Source organism: Salvia hispanica, chromosome 5 (genome assembly GCF_029641045.1).
Source record: "Salvia hispanica isolate PSC_SH4W2 chromosome 5, Shi_PSC_v1, whole genome shotgun sequence".
NCBI classification, from domain to species: Eukaryota; Viridiplantae; Streptophyta; class Magnoliopsida; order Lamiales; family Lamiaceae; genus Salvia; species Salvia hispanica.
Window position 1 is genome coordinate 35,259,445 of NC_142696.1, and position 17,811 is coordinate 35,277,255.

At 40.3% G+C, this 17,811-nt stretch overlaps 1 pseudogene across 1 annotated transcript; it reads right to left on the minus strand.

The window, feature by feature from the left end:
- Positions 1-304: 304 nt before the first annotated feature.
- On the minus strand, positions 305-5,403 carry LOC125190837 (uncharacterized; annotated as a pseudogene). The gene is made up of 6 exons (XR_016130781.1): positions 5,027-5,403; positions 3,075-3,168; positions 2,576-2,632; positions 2,145-2,261; positions 807-971; positions 305-714 (listed from the first exon to the last, which is right to left on the minus strand). The product of XR_016130781.1 is annotated as an uncharacterized LOC125190837 (transcript).
- Between the last annotated feature and the right edge of the window lie 12,408 nt (positions 5,404-17,811).

Below are 17,811 nucleotides of genomic sequence, written 5' to 3' on the forward strand. Positions count from 1 at the left end.
CCTGAATTTATAAAAGTCTGAATAGTGGCATTGATTTGGCAACATAATGAGAGCATTATAGACTTAAGTTGGCAGTCTAATTAGAAAGTTTTTGAAGTTATGTTTGAATGGAGAGAGCTTGATTTCAGTTCTTGTTGTTAAGAGGCAAAGTTATGAGTTCAGTATATTTTAGTTGTGTTTCCACATTCTTCTCTTCTGCTGGCTGGTAAATTGTAGTTCTAGTAATTTTTAATTACCTGTTCCACATCCTCTTGTAGTAAAACAACAAAGGAATTCTGTTTTCGTTAAAAGAAATATCAAACTATTAATGAGAAAAAATAAACATTGAGATGTAACATGTTTGTAAGGGGAAGAAAAGGAGCCAACCAAATGCACTTTCAAGCTGGACCTCTACACTAAATGTAGTCGACCCAGCAGTCAAGTCGATCTCACACGAGACCCACCTCATCTGCGAAATGGATAAACATATTTGGCCCGAACTTTAGGCATCTTTCGTTGGGACCCTATATCCATCATTTTTTAATAAATTTATGTGAACCATTTATAATAAGGGGATAGTAATCAAGTACCCGATCAAGAATTCCGGCCCAGTTACAGTCTTTACTTGCTCTCTTTAATTGGCCTTTTGGCTTTTGTTGCAAGGGACCTTACACGTCACAGCGAGCAATCAGCAAGGAGCAACTGGAGTTCACTAGGAGAACATGATGCGAACGGCTGCTTAGTATAAAGCAACAGCATTAAGTTTACTCTTTACTTTAGGTGTAAAACGCATGTCACGGGGTAAGGTGTTTGATGTGAAACTGTACCTCGCTGGAGTTCCTTTCATGGGTTAGTCATATCTTGGGAAGATCGGTGTTGTTGTTAACGTTTCCTTTCCCTTGTTCTAAGTCGGTAGAAGTATCAGTTGAAAAGCCTATTCTTTCCATGATCTCATCTAGCCGTTGAACATTTGTAAGATACAAGTAACCTACCTGAAACGAGATCTATATCAGTGTGGAAATGCAAATTGACAGAGTGTGGAACATACTACTGTCACTGTGTACATAATCAGTATAGCAAGATTAAAATATTACATATGACCAAAGCATGATGTAGGGATCAGATTAGGCGCGGATTCACTATTTACCAAGACCTCTTTGTTCTTCATTAGGAGAGCTCAGTCAAACTCTAACCATGCGACTGATTTTGTTGAATTAATCAAGATTACAACCAAAGATCAATTAACTATTACAACCGTAGTTAATATGCTAATCTAGGGTTCTTGAAGTATCAACAAAGTCCTCCTAAGAAGCCTGCACACTGAATAAACGGATTAGTGATAACAAACAAGATCCTCTCGGATCAGAAACAACATACACAATCCTTTCATCACAAGACACAAGAGAGAAACTGAATAGATCAAAAGATGGCTCAGAAACCCGCCACTAACAAGATCTATTCAACCAGAAACCAATCCAAGGGAGCACCGTTGAAACTGACAAGAGATCGACCTCTCACCGCAGGTAACAACACCACACAGCTCAACCACACCGGATCTGGAAGCGCCAAGCACCAACTCACTCAAGAAATCTCACACACCAAACCCTAGATTCTCATAATACTCAGCAACCGAAGTAGTTGCCTTTACCACCACCGACACTTGACTACTCACTGATAAAACCGTGAGAGATTACACAAGAACAGTGGAAGATTCATCGGAGAAGAGAAGAAATCAGAGAGAGATCCCAAAAAAATGAGAGAGACAAGAGAGAGAGTGAGATTAGTCGAAAAAAATGAGAGTCTGAAGAGACTCTCTACTCACATAACAAACACACTCACAATCCAACGGCTCAGGGACAGGATCTGAGTGAGAGACCACGTGGCAGCATCTGGAGCAAGAGGTAAGGCATTTGGGCCTAGCCCAACACTTATAACATCTGGGCCAACAAATAAAAAACCAGCCCAGCAGAAAGTCCATCAATATTCAACACATGATAAGAACATAGTGCGAGGAAAACACAGAAGACCAAATATCGCCACTCTTCTGCATGATAATGCTTTACAAAATTTAAAAGGACATTGGATGGGAAACGATAATAGTACTAGGGACTAAATGCAAGAGACACTTAAGGATTTAGTGAAAGTAGACGATAGAAGAAATTTACAAGTGCCTCCAACGAAGATGCTCTGTTGTAAACTGCCACACCTGCTCTCTTCTTCGTCCTCGTTTTGGAGGAACCAATATTTTTCCCCCAACGCAGCACATCCCTGGATATTAGATGCTTGTTTAGATCAGTAATATACTAGTAGATTCTACTAACATCAGTAGCTACACAAGAATGAGATGATGAATTTGTAAGGTAAGAATTTGCAGGAAATGCATAATCTAGTATACAACCAAGGGCTAAAAAAGGACCATCGGCTCATTAGAGGATATATTTGAAATACACCCAACTTGAGTTATACTACATATAAAAGCTGAATGACTTTAAAAACAAGCCACACAATATTGTAGAGTATCTATCTTAGTCATTGCTCACAGAAACGAAAGCTAAAATTAAGTAAATGGTGATAAAAAGGAAACTAGACAAACTACAAATCTCTCCTCTGGTGATAAAAAGTTATCACTCATAAGTTTTTGGAGCATTGCATCCTGAAACATGGAAAAATATTGATTTTTTAGAAACCTCAGAAAGTCAGATAATGAGCATAAGATAAATGTTTGTATACTACCAAAGCACATTTTTCCAGTTTTAATACCTTACAACACACATATGGCTATGAAAGAGGCACACTTCAATGCTTGGTTAAATATCATTGTGACTCTATAACAATCCCTTTAATAAAAGAATGAGTCAATTCACAAAACTAGCTAAAGGAATGTATGTAACTATGGGCCATAGACAGATTAGCCCCATGTACATAGAACTATAGAAGAAACATGAAAGTATCATATATAGCTTCAATGAACGACCATTACAAATTATTATGTCCCTATAGTCAAAAGAATGGTGTGCATTGATGGAAATTTAGCTTTACAAGTTTAAGTAGCCAAAGCAAATATGATGCCCTAAAAGAAAGGAACAAATAAGTACCTGGGCCTCACAACGTACTACAGCCATCACTCGGTCATTATATTCTTCAATATTTAGGGGGGGGGGGAAACAAAAAGTGCCTGCGAGCATAGAGCTGCACCCAACCGATATAGCACCAACATCAAAATCCAAAAAGTAATCTATCATTAGGATATGGAAATATCATGAATCATTAGGATACGGAAACATCACAATCAAAATTGATACAATACAATATGGTAGCACAAGGATTAGAACTTAAAACATGAGGATAATATAGAATGATTTCAAATATGCCAATCAAACTCATCTAAAGAATAAATATATATCAAGGTGGAGGGTGAAAGATATTATGTACTAACTTATATTGAAGCTATTCTTTTAGGTTTATCTTAGAGTATGCTGCATACTTAATAGTAATAAATTTCTGATATACTCCCTCCGTCCCATTGAAGATGACTCACTTTCCTTTTTGGTTTGTCCCAATCAAGATGACCCATTACTTAAAATGGAAACACCTTTATCTCTACTTTATTCCCTTTCTCTACTTTACTCTCTCCTCTTACCACACAAAATATAACTGCATAAAATCTCGTGCCGCCCAAGAAAGGGGTCATATTCCTTGGGACGAAGGGAGTACTTAATTCAAGATTCTAAAATGCCAAAAAATGGCACATCAAACAGCTGCTCGGATAAGGGCACAAGTCAATTTAACCAACAATCATAAGTAAGTGCGAACCTCATAAATGCAGTCGCTCAAGTAAGCTACTGAAAGCATATAAATTCAGAGATTAAAAGTAAACACTTAAACAAGAGAACAAAGAAACAAGTTGCAGACAGAGATGGAGAAATATGTAGAATTCAAGGATCCGATGCACAACTCATAGACTAACCCAATTGAAACATTTACCATTTAAAGTCTCCAGAATTATTGAATCAATCACAAATATAGATTAAACCCCTCCCGAGGTGAGAAATCCGTAGATTAGGTGTAATAATTGAATTCCCCTTCTAATTCTTAGACCTAACTCCTAATAATTCGATCAGATTAAAGATTCCACTCAAAGCCTCAACTCTCCCGAGTTTTATTGAATTAAGGTGTGAATTATTCTTATTTCAAGATTAATTATTTCACCTCCCGATTACTCTAAGAAACCCTAACACTACCGATTGGTGATCAAGCAATTGTTAGGAAAAAACACAAGAATAATTCAAACAATTGCAAGAGCAAGATAAAAACGAAGTCAATTGGATTAAAACTATGAATCAATGCATCTTCACCAAGAATTCTACATGAAAAGTTTAGCTACTCATATTCATGGTAGAAAACAAAAAGAAACTAAACAAAACAATGGAAATCATGATCCGAATTGCAATTGGCGGAGGAATTGAAGCTTGAATCTCCAATCTTCTTCTTAGAGTTCTTCAAAGAGAGAGAGTGGGTGTTTGGCGGTAGGTGTAGAATGCCTAGAATTGACCTAATTCTTCCTTCTTATTTCCTCTTCAAAAAATTGCATTTCAGCTCTAAAAAAGGTCAAAATGACGGCCCCGGCCGGGTGGAATTAATCCACTAGAAATAATCCACTGGAAATTCTGGACAATGCAGTGTTCGTAAAACGACCATAACTTCTTCTACGGGACTTCGATTGAGGCGTTTAAGATATCCACGCGAAGCTCTTTCGAAAACGAAGAGAATGATATGTACTAGAGGCTGATTGGACTTCAAATATTCAGTAAAAATATCTCAAACCAAGGCTGTTGCACATCGACATATTTTGTACTTTTTTCTACACATTCTTAATAAAATGGTCAACATACCAACATAATAGAGAAGTAGATATAAACAAGCCTAATAATAGACGAAATATGATCAAATTCATACAAAACTACCCTCTAAAATCATGTAAAATCCAAGTATGTCAGTAGTTCACAATTACATTCACAGCAAAAGTACGAAACCCGAGAATAATTCAGTTCAATTGACTAATTGATTGTCTACCGTGAGTAGCTGATTTCAAAATATTGCGATTGAGGATATCTGAAATGGATATTTTTGCCTTTTTTTTGGCTGGAGTAGATGGTGATGCCGATGTCAGAGCTTCTGGTATCTTCGGATAAGTGCACTGGCGGTTGTAAGGGAGGCGCTGTTCAGTGTCGACAGAGGAAGCTCGAACGGTGGATGATAGTGGAAATATTGGCAGCGCCACCGCCATTCGATTTCGCCGGCGAGATTATCTCCGGCTGGCTTGGTTTTTGCGGCAGGATAAGTAGTTGTGACTGCTAAGGTTTTTGGCGACTTCGAAACTTTTTTTATTCTATGTTTATAATGTTTAATTTATATCTTTGATTTTCGTTTGGCTTTGGAAGTAGAAGTGAATGAGGTGAAAGTGTCTTTTAATTTCGAAAATTAGGGTTTAGAATCTAATTGTAATCTGTTTCTTGTTGGTGGAATTAATTTCATAAAGCTAACAACTAATATCAGAGAATTCAATATATTCTCAGTTTTATTGTAGAGATTTTGCCTCTTCTTTCTCTCGCCAGACTCAAAAAACAGTTTTTCTATTTTACCATCTCTTTGATGGAGAGTTAAAGATACATCCTCAAAATGGAAAAATGTATAATACCTCTCCGTTTACCTCTCCCATTGGAGAATGTTTTTCTCTCAAAAAGAGGTAAATTTGGCAGTTAACATGATTTACCTTCCTATTTACCTCTCCCTTGGAGTTGCTCTTATAGATTAAAATTTTAATAATTTCTATGAATCTGTCAATAGAAGGTATATTAGACATTTTCATAATACGGTGAATCATTTAATTATAGAATAATTGTGTAATCCCGATTTTGTCATTCCCTCTCCTTCCACTATACATGTTAATTAAACCGATACTCCCCCTCATTCCAACTTTTTGCCTTTTCGTCATTCTCTTTCCTTTTCGACTATTCTCCTCCTCGTTCTCTCAACCCTCATTCAAAGGCTACAGCGGTGATTATTTGTGAAGCAGCGGAACAAAAGAATCAATGCAATTTCAACGCAAAAAATCAACACAAATTTCAGAATTCAACAAAAAAAGTAACACGATCGATTCAACACAAATTCAACAAAAAATCTACAAAAAATCAACATAGATTTTAGAATAACATAGAACCAATACGATTTCAACAAAAAATCACCAACAGCAGAACAAAGAAAACAACGAAATTTCAGCGCAAAAAATCAACACATATTTCAGGATTCGACAAAAAAGCAACACGACCGATTCTACACAAATTCAACAAAAAATCTACAAAAACAACATAGATTTTAGAATCAACATAGAATCAATGCGATTTCAACAAAAAATCACCAACAGCAGAACAAAGAAAACAACGAAATTTCAGCACAAAAAATCAACACACATTTCAGAATTCGATAGAAAAGCAACATGATCGATTCAACACAAATTCAACAAAAAAATCTTCATAAAATTAACACAGATTTTAGAATCAACACTATTTTAACACAAAATTCAACATCAACAAAGAATCAACGCAAATAAAGTTTCGACGTCAATTACAGTGGTGTTAAGATTTTTTCGAAGATGTGAATATTTCATTTTTGAAGGTGGAAGAGAAATAAAGAACGCATAAACCGTTCAGAAACTTAACTTACAAAAATACCATATGTTGACAAAATACATGTTCTTGTTGAGATAGAAATTCTACGCAATCTTAACCATAGATCTGTTATAATTAATAACTATGATTAAAGTTTTGAGTTTATATTAGATACTCCATCCGTCCCAAGATATTAGAGCCATTTCTTTTGGGCACAAGAATTTAGGAGATGTTGTTTAGTGGTGTAAGTAGAATTGGTAGTAAAGTAAATTTTTACCATAAATAGAAATGACTCAAATATATTAGGACACCCAAAAAGGAATAAGGGTATAATATTTGGGGACGGAGGGAGTATATGATTTGCGTTGGATCACATCCGAACTTGAGAGGTTAATAGGGTCAATATATTAAATTTTGAATCAGCTCTACTCAAACTGTGGGCTAATTAAATTAAAATTTGATCGGATTACAAGTTTCTATTCTTGAATTAGCTAGCGAGCTAATCATATCATGAGTTGAATAGTATTATAATTAATAGTATATATTTTTATTACAAATTGTTCTTCATTTATAATGCAAACATATTTATATTAAAATCAAAATATTAATCGTTTGACAAGCATAAACAAAAAACCAATTAATTACTATTAGTATACAAATTTTAAAAATAACATTTGATAAGAATGATATTTGATGAATTTTGAATTGTTAATGATTTATTATATAGAGAATAGATTGAAATGAATATTAACATATTAAAAATCTATTTAAGAAGTAGTATAAATTAAAATTGGGACCAAGATCTATTTTGATAAGTTTGAAGTAGGGACCTAATAATATGAATTGGAGGTTAATCTTATTTTATTTTTGTTTGTTTATTTATTTTATACAAATTGTGTTGAGTGGGCACATATTAATTATAGAATAAAGTGTGTGTGATATACTCTAATTAATGACAGTATATATTTGGATAATTTTATACTACATATTCAAGCAATCGTGTTTCACTCACTGCATTCGACATCTGCTACAGAAGATATAGAGTTTTGATTCTCCATTCAATTTGAATAGGTACTATCATTTACACAATCAAAACAAGCCAAATGAATATGTAAAATAAAAACAGAAAACCTAAAGCTTGGAAATCACAGAATGATCACCCAAGGCTGACCTCGTTTAAAATACCATTAGAAAAAGCACCATGAAAGAAAAAGAGTATCCATCTAATAATGTTTATTACTATTAAAACAGGAAATACACGTGAACAACCCAAATACAATCTCAATTAAAAAAAAAATGAAAGAAAAAAAAGACACAAATTGCATTAGAACGGTCACCGCTCCTGTAACGCTTATTCAGCACGACCTCCAGAAGGGAGACTTAGGGGGATCCCTACCTCGATCAAGGAATCCGTTCTTTCTAGACCCCGAACCTGAGGAAGTAAGTAAGGAAGGAAACAAAGCAGTTGATGAAACCCAGGCTGGGACTTCCACAAATGCAGTAAAGCGAGCAAAACCATTTCCATATCGAGGGGAGGCGAAGAAGAAAAAGGATGATACAGAGGATCTCATGGAGATTTTCAGCAAGTTGGAAATCAACTTGCCATTCTTACAAGCCTTGAAAATGCCCGCCTTCAGTAAGTTCATCAAGGAGTTTATTGCAGGGAAAACCAAGCTAGATGGGAAGATTGTGATTGGAGAAACTGTGTCTGCTGTGATACAGAAAAGAAGGATGCCTTCGAAATGCACCGACCCAGGTATGTTCACATTACCCATCTCTTTAGGGGATATCAAAGTTGAGCATGCCATGTGTGATCTAGGGGCATCAATAAATGTTTTGCCACTTTCGATCTATAAGAAGTTAACTGGGGTAAGAATGGTTGATACCAAGGTAGTGATCCAGCTAGCAGATAGAACTTGCATTTGCCCTGAAGGAGTGTTGGAAAATATTATAGTCAAAGTGCATGAATTTCTATATCCTGCTGATTTTTACGTGATCAAGATGAATGATAATGAGTCTGCTGAGTCTAGTGGGGTACTTTTAGGGAGGCCATTTTTGCGTACGGCTAAGACCATTATCGATGTGTTTGATGGAACAATTTGCTTGGACTATAATGGGGAAAAATATACCTTTAGCATAGATGAGGGGATGAAAAGACCTTTAGATGTTGAGAATCTCTACGCTATTGATGTTATTAACCCTTTGGTCCAAGAATATCTTGAGACAGAATTGATACAGGAATAAATCGACAACTCGGAGTTGAGCCATTCGATTGACAAAGAAGTTGTGGGATGGTGTGCAGCAGTGAACACAGAAGAATTGACAGATGAAGAGCTCACAGAGGCCATTATGGAATTCTGCAGAAGCCCGGAATCAGCTAGGTCCAAGGGATCAGCTTATGTGGCCAGCTTGGAAAAATCTCCTGGGCCGGGGAAAGAGACTTTACCGGAAATTTCAAACAAAAATCACTTGCCCCAGGAGACGAATGGAACGAAAAAAGAGCTGAAAACACTTCCACCAGGCCTTAAGTACGCTTACTTGGAGGAGGACGAGACATTTCCAGTAATAGTCAACAGCAACTTGACCAAGGAACAAGAGAAGGAGTTGTTGGAGGTCATCAAAAGGAACAAAAAGGCAATAGGATGGACTCTCTCAGATTTGGTGGGAATAAGTCCGGATCTTTGCATGCACCACATCCGTTTAGAAGAAAGTGCAAAGGCTCATCGAGATGCACAACGGAAGCTGAACCCGAACATGCGAGAGGAGGTCCTAAAGGAGGTGTTGAAGTTGCTTGCTTTAGGAATCATTTACTCAATTCCTGACAGTGAGTGGGTCAGCCCTGTCCATATGGTGCCAAAGAAGTCTGGGATACAAGTTGTCAAAAATGAGAAGAATGAATTGGTACCCACCAGATTAGTGACAGGATGGAGGATGTGCATCGACTACAGGAAGTTGAACGAAGCCACAAAGAAGGATCATTTTCCTTTACCTTTCATTGATCAGATGCTGGAGAGATTGGCAGGCAAACATTATTTTTGTTTCCTTGATGGATACAGCGGCTATTTCCAAATCTACGTTAATCCAGAGGATCAAGAGAAGACCACATTCACGTGCCATTTTGGTACATATGCATACCGAAGAATGCCATTTGGATTGTGTAATGCACCGGGGACTTTTCAACGATGTATGATGAGCATTTTTTCGGATCTGTTGGAAGTATGCATTGAGATATTCATGGACGATTTCACCGTTTATGGGAACTCATTTGATACTTGTTTAGCCAGCCTTGATCTAGTTTGCAGAGATGCCAGGAAAAGCATTTAGTGTTGAACTTCGAGAAGTGCCACTTCATGGTGACTGAAGGCATTGTCCTGGGTCACGTGGTTTCTGAGAGGGGTATCCAGGTAGACAAGGCAAAGGTGGATGTGATATCAAAATTACCATACCCCACGAACCAAAAAGAGGTAAGAGGATTCCTAGGCCATGCAGGGTCCTATAGGAGGTTCATAAAGGATTTTGCAAAAATCGCTCAACCACTCACTCGGTTGTTACAAAATGATGTGGAATTCATCTTTGACGAAGGATGCGAGAGGGCGTTCCAGCTGCTTAAGGACAGGTTAGTATCAGCACCAATAATCAGGGCACCAGACTGGAACCATCCTTTCGAGATAATGTGTGATGCAAGCGATTTCGCTGTGGGAGCCGTCTTAGGACAAAAAATTGATGGAAAAAGCTATGTGATTTTCTATGCTTCCAAAACACTAAATCAAGCTCAGAAGAATTATGACACCACGGAGAAGGAAATGTTAGCCATCGTGTATTCCTTTGAAAAATTCAGACCCTACCTTCTTGGGTCAAGGGTTATAGTCTTCACAGATCACGCAGCGATAAAATACTTACTGGCCAAGAAGGAGTCGAAGCCAAGGTTAATCCGTTGGGTGTTACTTTTACAGGAGTTTGATTGGAAAGTACGAGATAAAAGAGGAACGGAGAATAAGGTAGCAGATCATTTGAGCAGAATCTTCCAAGGAGAAACAGAAGAGGCCATACTCGATGCCTTTCCCGAGGAACATTTATACCTTTTGGAGAAATTTCCTAGACCACCTGACTGGGAAGCAGTTTTGGCCTTGACCGGTCTAGGGGAATTGGATAAGGGGAAGCGCACGCTGAATGCAGAACCGTGGTTTGCTGATCTAGCCAACTACTTGGTCACGGAGAGATGCCAATTTCAGAAGAAGTTTCCCGGGCCCAGAAGATGAAGATTAGAAGCGAATCCAAAATTTATTTTTGGGATGATCCTTACCTGTGGAAAATGTGCTCAGATCAAGTGATTAGGCGCTACATTCCCGAATGGGAACAAAGAGATGTGTTAAATCATTGCCACACGTTAGCATGTGGAGGCCACTTTGGGCCAAGGAAAACAGCGAGGAAGGTTCTCGACAGCGAATTTTATTGGCCAACATTGAATAAGGATGCTTTTGAGTTCTGCCAGTGTTGTGAGAGATGCCAGCAGACGGGGGGGATTTAGAGGAGAGATGAGATGCCTCTGATCCCAGTGATCGTGTGCGAAATTTTTGATGTGTGGGGAATGGACTTTATGGGACCGTTTCCGTCATCCTGTGGGAATACTTACATATTGGTTGCAGTGGATTATGTATCTAAGTGGATAGAAGCTAAGGCCACCACAACTTGCGAATCGAAGGAGGTGGCGAAATTTCTCAAGGATAATATTTTCAATAGATACGGAGTTCCTAGAGCTATCATCTCAGACCAAGGAACACATTTCTGTAATCGCACCATCGAGGCTTTGATGAAGAAATATGATGTACACCATCGAGTGTCAACTCCTTACCATCCTCAGTCTAATGGCCAGGCAGAGATTTCTAATCGCGAGATCAAGGCGATATTGGAGAAAACAGTTAATCCGTCAAGGAAGGACTGGAGCAAAAGACTCGGGGACGCATTGTGGGCCTACAGAACTGCTTTTAAAACGCCTATTGGAATGTCACCTTACAGACTTGTGTTTGGTAAGATGTGTCACCTACCTGTGGGTATTGAACACAAGGCGTACTGGGCAGTGAAAGAAATGAACATAAAGCCGATAGCTTGCGAAGAAGAGAGGAAGTTACAATTGCAAGAGTTGGAGGAACTTCGGCTGGAGTCGTTTGAGTCTGCCATGTGGTACAAAGAAAGAACGAAGTTATGGCATGATAAAAACCTCCGGGTCAAGGAACTTCATGTGGGACAGAAGGTGCTCCTTTTTCAGTCTCGGCTTAAGCTAATGCCAGGGAAACTGAAGTCTAAGTGGATCGGCCCATACACCATCGTTGGCATCCGAGCAAATGGAGTAGTGGAGATCCAGGGAAGTACTCCAAACTCTGTTCCTTTCCTTGTAAACGGTCATAGAGTGAAAGTCTATAGGGATAATTCCGAGTTGTGTGTTGTGGACGAGATTCCACTACACACACTCCCTATTATTGCCTAAAAGGACGGGGGTAATTTCCGATGAATTCCTGGGTCAAGGAGTAAGTTAATGATTTTGAAAATTCAAAACTGAACCAGGGAATCTCGGAAATACAACACGGATGTAAATAGTTTAATTGTTTTTCTTTAAAAAAATCAAAAAAAATCATATATATATATATATATATATATATATATATATATATATATATTTTCGAAGCACCAGACTCCAAGGGGAACCGTTATTTTATGCCCTAACCTCGACCTAGGGGTCTGGAACCTTCATTTTCTTTATTTTGTAGGGCATAGTCGAGGGAATTAGCCAGGAGGAGAATCTGAAGGAAGGAGTCAAGGAGGGAAAAGATATTTCAAATTTCAAATTCTGGCCGATAATTATGGGAGACGTACGGTTGCTTACATCACGCCTGCAACCGCACCATCTTTTCACCAGAAAAGCAACCGTCGTCCTTCTCTCTCCAATCATTCTTACTTAGACGAAATTTTTTGTTTGCTCTTCCTTCTCTCTTAATTCATTTTCTCTCTCTAAAAACGGACGAAACCCTAACCAAAAAATTGCCCAGTTCTTTTCATTTTTTTTTCAGATCTACACCGATGGACTCTACCAAGGGCACTGAGTATGACCCAACCTTGTTGGCCTAACTGACGCAGAAGGTGGGAAGTATAGAGAAAGCAAAGGAGGTGTATGCCCTATTCGCCGCCAGTCTAATGCCGTCTGCGCCGACTGCACCGTCACTGACAATTCCGGTAGATTCGGCTGCGAAATCGGCGAATCTCTCTGAAGAAGGATCGCGTGTCACTACACCACCGCATGCAGAAACCGCTTCGCAAGAGGCGGAAGAAGATGAGGCATTACACAAACAGTCAGAGGATGGTGAACCGACTCATGACGAGACCTTGGTGGAGACAGAAGGGAAAGAAACTGAGAGCCCTAATCTTAAGGGTAGGGAAATGTGTGAGGGGGAAACCCCTATTTCTGTTGAAGTTCGTGAGGGGGAAACCCCTGTGTTAAATGAAGTTGCGGAGGGGATAACCCCTATGGTGGAGAGAGTGGCTGAGGGGGAGACCACTGTGTTTGAGAAGGCTGCTGAGGGGGAAACCCCCTATGTTTGAAAAGACTACTGAGGGGGAAACCCCTACTTTGGAGAGAATCGCTGAGGGGGAAACCCCTATTCTGGAGACGGGGGATGGGACCCCGGTTGATTTCAGGGGTGCAACCCCAGGAGATGTCAGGGGGGAGAACCCCATTTATATCGAGGGGGCAACCCCAATGTTGGTTGGAGAGGGGAAAACCCCAGAAAAGCTTTTGGCGGAGTCAGATCTACATTCAACTGAAGTACCGGAGCCCGAAGAAGGGCTGAAACTGATCGTGGACCTGGTTGATGACCAGGAAGAAAGTGAGCCCAAGGTTGATGAGAGGGCAGAAAGGAGGCGCACCAGGAGAAGCCTCCTTGATGAAGTCGATGACTTAGTGCCTGACGCAATAGAGGCAGAGGCGCGCTTGGCCAAGGAAAGGGCAAGAAAAGGGAAGGCGCCAGCGACTACATCCACCCAGTCCAGGAAAGCTCCCTCCGTCCAGGAGGTCGAGGAGACCCTTTCCCTTGTGACCGAGGAAACCTCTGTCGAGGAGCACGACGAGCCCATCCCTGAGCCCAGCTATAACTCTGAGGAGGCTGAAGAAGAGCCGATTCTAGGACGCCCGGTAATTTGGCTGACTAAAAGTTTGCTAGAGGAGATGAGGCAGTTCGACGATCAAAAGAGGATCGCGGTATACAAGGAGAGGTGTAGCGCCGGGGAGATGGCTAAGTCAGGAAAGCAGTACAGCTCAAGGGAGCTCAAAATGATCGAATGTGACAAAGAATTCCGCGCCTGTATCCGAGCGATAGGGTTCGAGTGGCTGTTGCAGCACAGCCAGGAGAGGGTACCAGTGGATTTAGCAAGGGAGTTTTTCTCCACTTTTCGGTTGAAGAATACCACTGACCTGGACGCGGATTCTATCACATTCAGACTTTTTAATCAGGAGTACGAGTTGAGCATTAGGGAGTGGTCTTTGCGGATGGGGTTGTTCACCCAGGCAGAAGATGAAGAGGGGGCGTGGAATGACAGGATGGTCGGGATGCCAAAGAACACGCCTGGTTTCAAAGTACAGACAGCATGGGAACTAGTCACGCACCCTAAATCAGGGGCGTTTAAATCCAGCTACTCCAAAGCCTCCCACATCGAAGACCGAGTCCTCCGTTTTGCTCAAACATTTGTCAGCTATAATTTGATGGGCAGTGCGAATTCAGCCCTCACTACTACCGATCTCTACTTTACATGGTGCATGGCGAAGGGTGTTAAGGTACACCTCGGATACTGGTTGGCGCAGGCGTGCCACCAAATGACGAGCAACCCGGGGCGTCATATGTACACCTGCCACCTCATCGGCGCTTACCTCCAGAGAAATATAGACACGAGAATTGCCAAGGCCGCTCCGCTAGTAGTCATGTGCGAACCCCCAGAGGTGTTTAGTGTTGATTATTTCTTCAACAAGGGGTTGCTGCAGACTCAAGGCACCGGGACTCTTTTCTATTCGTTGGGAGACAAGGTGAAGGCAGAGCCGGAGGAAGCCGATGAAGCCATGCCGAGTGAAGAGGTTGAAGAGCTGCGCAAGGAAGTCCAGGACGTGAAAAAGGATATGCAGATGATGAGGAGAGAAATGATAAAGAAGCTCGGTGGGATAAGGAAGGAATTGATGGGAAATCGGGAGGAAGTACAGACCCTGAGGGGAAATATTGCTGATTTGGCGGAGAAGTGTGTCTGATAGGATGACGGAAGCGGTGGAGCTTTCAATGAAAATGTTGAAGTGGATGCAGCAGACGCTCCCCTTGACCCAGTCGAGGACAACTCCTGGGTCCAGCAGTGAAGTCAAGCAGCCCACTCAGAGCAGTCCCTCCGTCAAGCGACCACAGCAGTCGCTCCAGTTGATCTCCCCGACCATTCCCGTGCAAGTTCCAGCCCCACAAAAATCAAAGTCTATCGTGAGAAAGCCAGTACCTAAACAAACAACACAGGAGGAAGAAGAGCTGGAGCAGCCAGCCAAGAAGAAAGTGAAAGTGACCCGACCCAGAATCCCACCCCAGTCTGGCTCTCGAGGGAGCCAGCCCCAGAAGTGACCAATCATCTCTTGACCAAGTAACTTTGAATATGCCGTTCTTTTCGTTTTTTTTCATTTACCTGTTACATATGTGTTTAATATTTGTTATATCTTCTCCCACTTAGCCCACTGCGTGGTCTAAGTGTGAGAAGTTTGTGTTTTCTGTTGTTGTGTTTGTTTTCCTATGTTTTCTATGTTTCTTCTCCCACTTAGCCCATTGCTTGGTCTAAGTGTGAGAAGTTTTATTATTTTGTTTTCTTATTTTGCATTGATCTCTCTGTTCCCCCCTTCACGACGATGGCTTAGGGACAAGCTTGAGTGAAGTGGGAGGGGGAGAGGAGTCAATGCATTACCCGTATTGCATATTAAGAGTCTGTTAGTCTTAAGTGTTGTCATATGAGCCAGTGGATATAATACGGCATGATCCCCTTAGTGAAAGTAATTGAAGATAGGAGGCATTTCAACTTAGAAGCTTTTTCCTTAAATAAGCCTAGTTAATTTGAGTGAAGCAAGAACGACGGAGAATGCCTCTATTTACTTAGTTGTGAAGCCCTACTATATAGTGAGTTATAGACCTCAGATAACTTTGAGCTAACACATGTTTAAGGGCCACCACTGAATGCTTAGGGAGAAGAGCTATGAAGGAGAAAAAAATTGGGAATTGGGTTATGAAGGTATAAGCTGGACGAAGTCCAGGGAAAGGCGTTATAAGCTGGACGAAGTCCAGAAGAAAGGAGAAATGGAGGAATAAGCTGGACAAAGTCCAGAGGAAAATTTAAAAAAAAAAAAAAGAGAGAAGAGAAAAAAAAAATAGAAAAGAGGAGGAATAAGCTGGACGAAGACCGGGGGGGGAAATGGTCTAAAAACAGGAATGATAATAGCCTGACCCAGGAAGGAGAAACTCTCATAACCCAACGCTTCAGTGGTGTAGCATTAACTTAAGAGAGAATCGATCCTAACATCCCTGGTGAGGAGTGAGTGATCGAGTGAACCCAACAATTGGGTAAGTAGAAAGCTATCTTGACAAGCTGACAGATTGGCTAGGTAAAGGAAGGGAAAGGGCCTATTTGGAGGAGTGCAAACTATTGGATTGACCTTAATCTTGTGGGGACAGATGCCTAAAATTGAAACTAGCTCATGTATATGTGTTTTACGTGTTTGTATAATTTTCATATATTTTCTTAGTTTTTTTCCCTTTTGTGTCTAGGTCTAGGAGTCGGTCAAGAGATAACCTTGCTTGAAATTTGCCTTATTCTTTTTCTTTTCTTGTCTTTATACTTGAGGACAAGTATGGTTTAAGTGTGAGAAGTTTGATAAGGCTAATTTCATGCATCGGTAATGTGCGAAAAATGTTATAATTTGCTGGGTCTAACACGTTTCCTAAGCCAGGTGTGTGAAGAAAATCGCTAGATCAAGGAAGTACTGAAGGAGATGGTCTAGCGAAGGAAATGAACGAAGTGAGCAGGATTTACAAGGAAAATTGGCGTGACAGAGGAGTCTACAGCTGAGGGCAACAAAGTCTTATCTATACCTCGCTGGGCCCACTCAAACGCCTATATATATATATAAGAGCATGCAACGCAAAAGGCAGACAGTTTTTTTTTTCACTCTTCTTAGCTCACACACTTTACACACACTTGGAAATGGATCTGGGGTGGGCGTGATCGGCAGGGTGTTTTCTAGAAAATCTCGTGTTTGGCAACACCGTCCGAGTGAGGGCGAAGATACAATTACCTTTAATTTCAGTTGTTTTGCTTGATTTCACCGTCGAACTTCACCTTTGGGAGTCGACCTTGATGTTGATGATGCTTATTTGTTTTACCGTTAGTGGATCTGCGTTTATTTTGATGTTGAGGTGTTTGATGTGGAATTTGGTGACAGATCTGTGGTTGTTTGAGTATTCGGAGTTTTTTTCTTAAAAAATCTGACGTGATGGAGAGTTTCTGCTGTTTGGAGTTCATGTCGGACGCTTGGATCCGGAGTGGATTTAGCGTCTGAGGTTGTATTCGACGTGTGGAAAGATAGTAGTTCGATAGATCTTGTTTTTTTCTTCTTGGTTTCTATTTTACTTCGTCTAGGGTATGCAGATCTGTTAAGTTCTTCGTTTATTATGCATAAATTTGATTTCAAGTCAGTAGCTCTGTTTTTATTTTGCGCATGCTGTTTTTCTTAAGAAGTTTTACGCACTTTTGGTTGTAGAAGACGATGTCACTGTCAGTCGGTACAAGAGTTAGTTATTCTGCCAACTTTTCAGTCGTACCTTGCTTTTTCAGACATGGTCCCCACAGTAGGTTTATTTCCTAGGTCTAGCTGTTTAAGAATTTTTTAAAAAGTTCCCAAGTCAAGTTATATTTTGATTTTCCTCAACCCAAGAAAATGCGTGGCAGCAGCCAACACCAAAAACACTCCCAAATCCTTGAACATGAGTATTACGCATCCTTCTCTGTGGGATCGATCCCTACTTCCCTATACTAGGTTTAGTAAAGTGGTTGAGGGTTTTTGAAAGAAAAAGTGTTATGTGTGTCCGACGACCGGGATTCCTCGCGA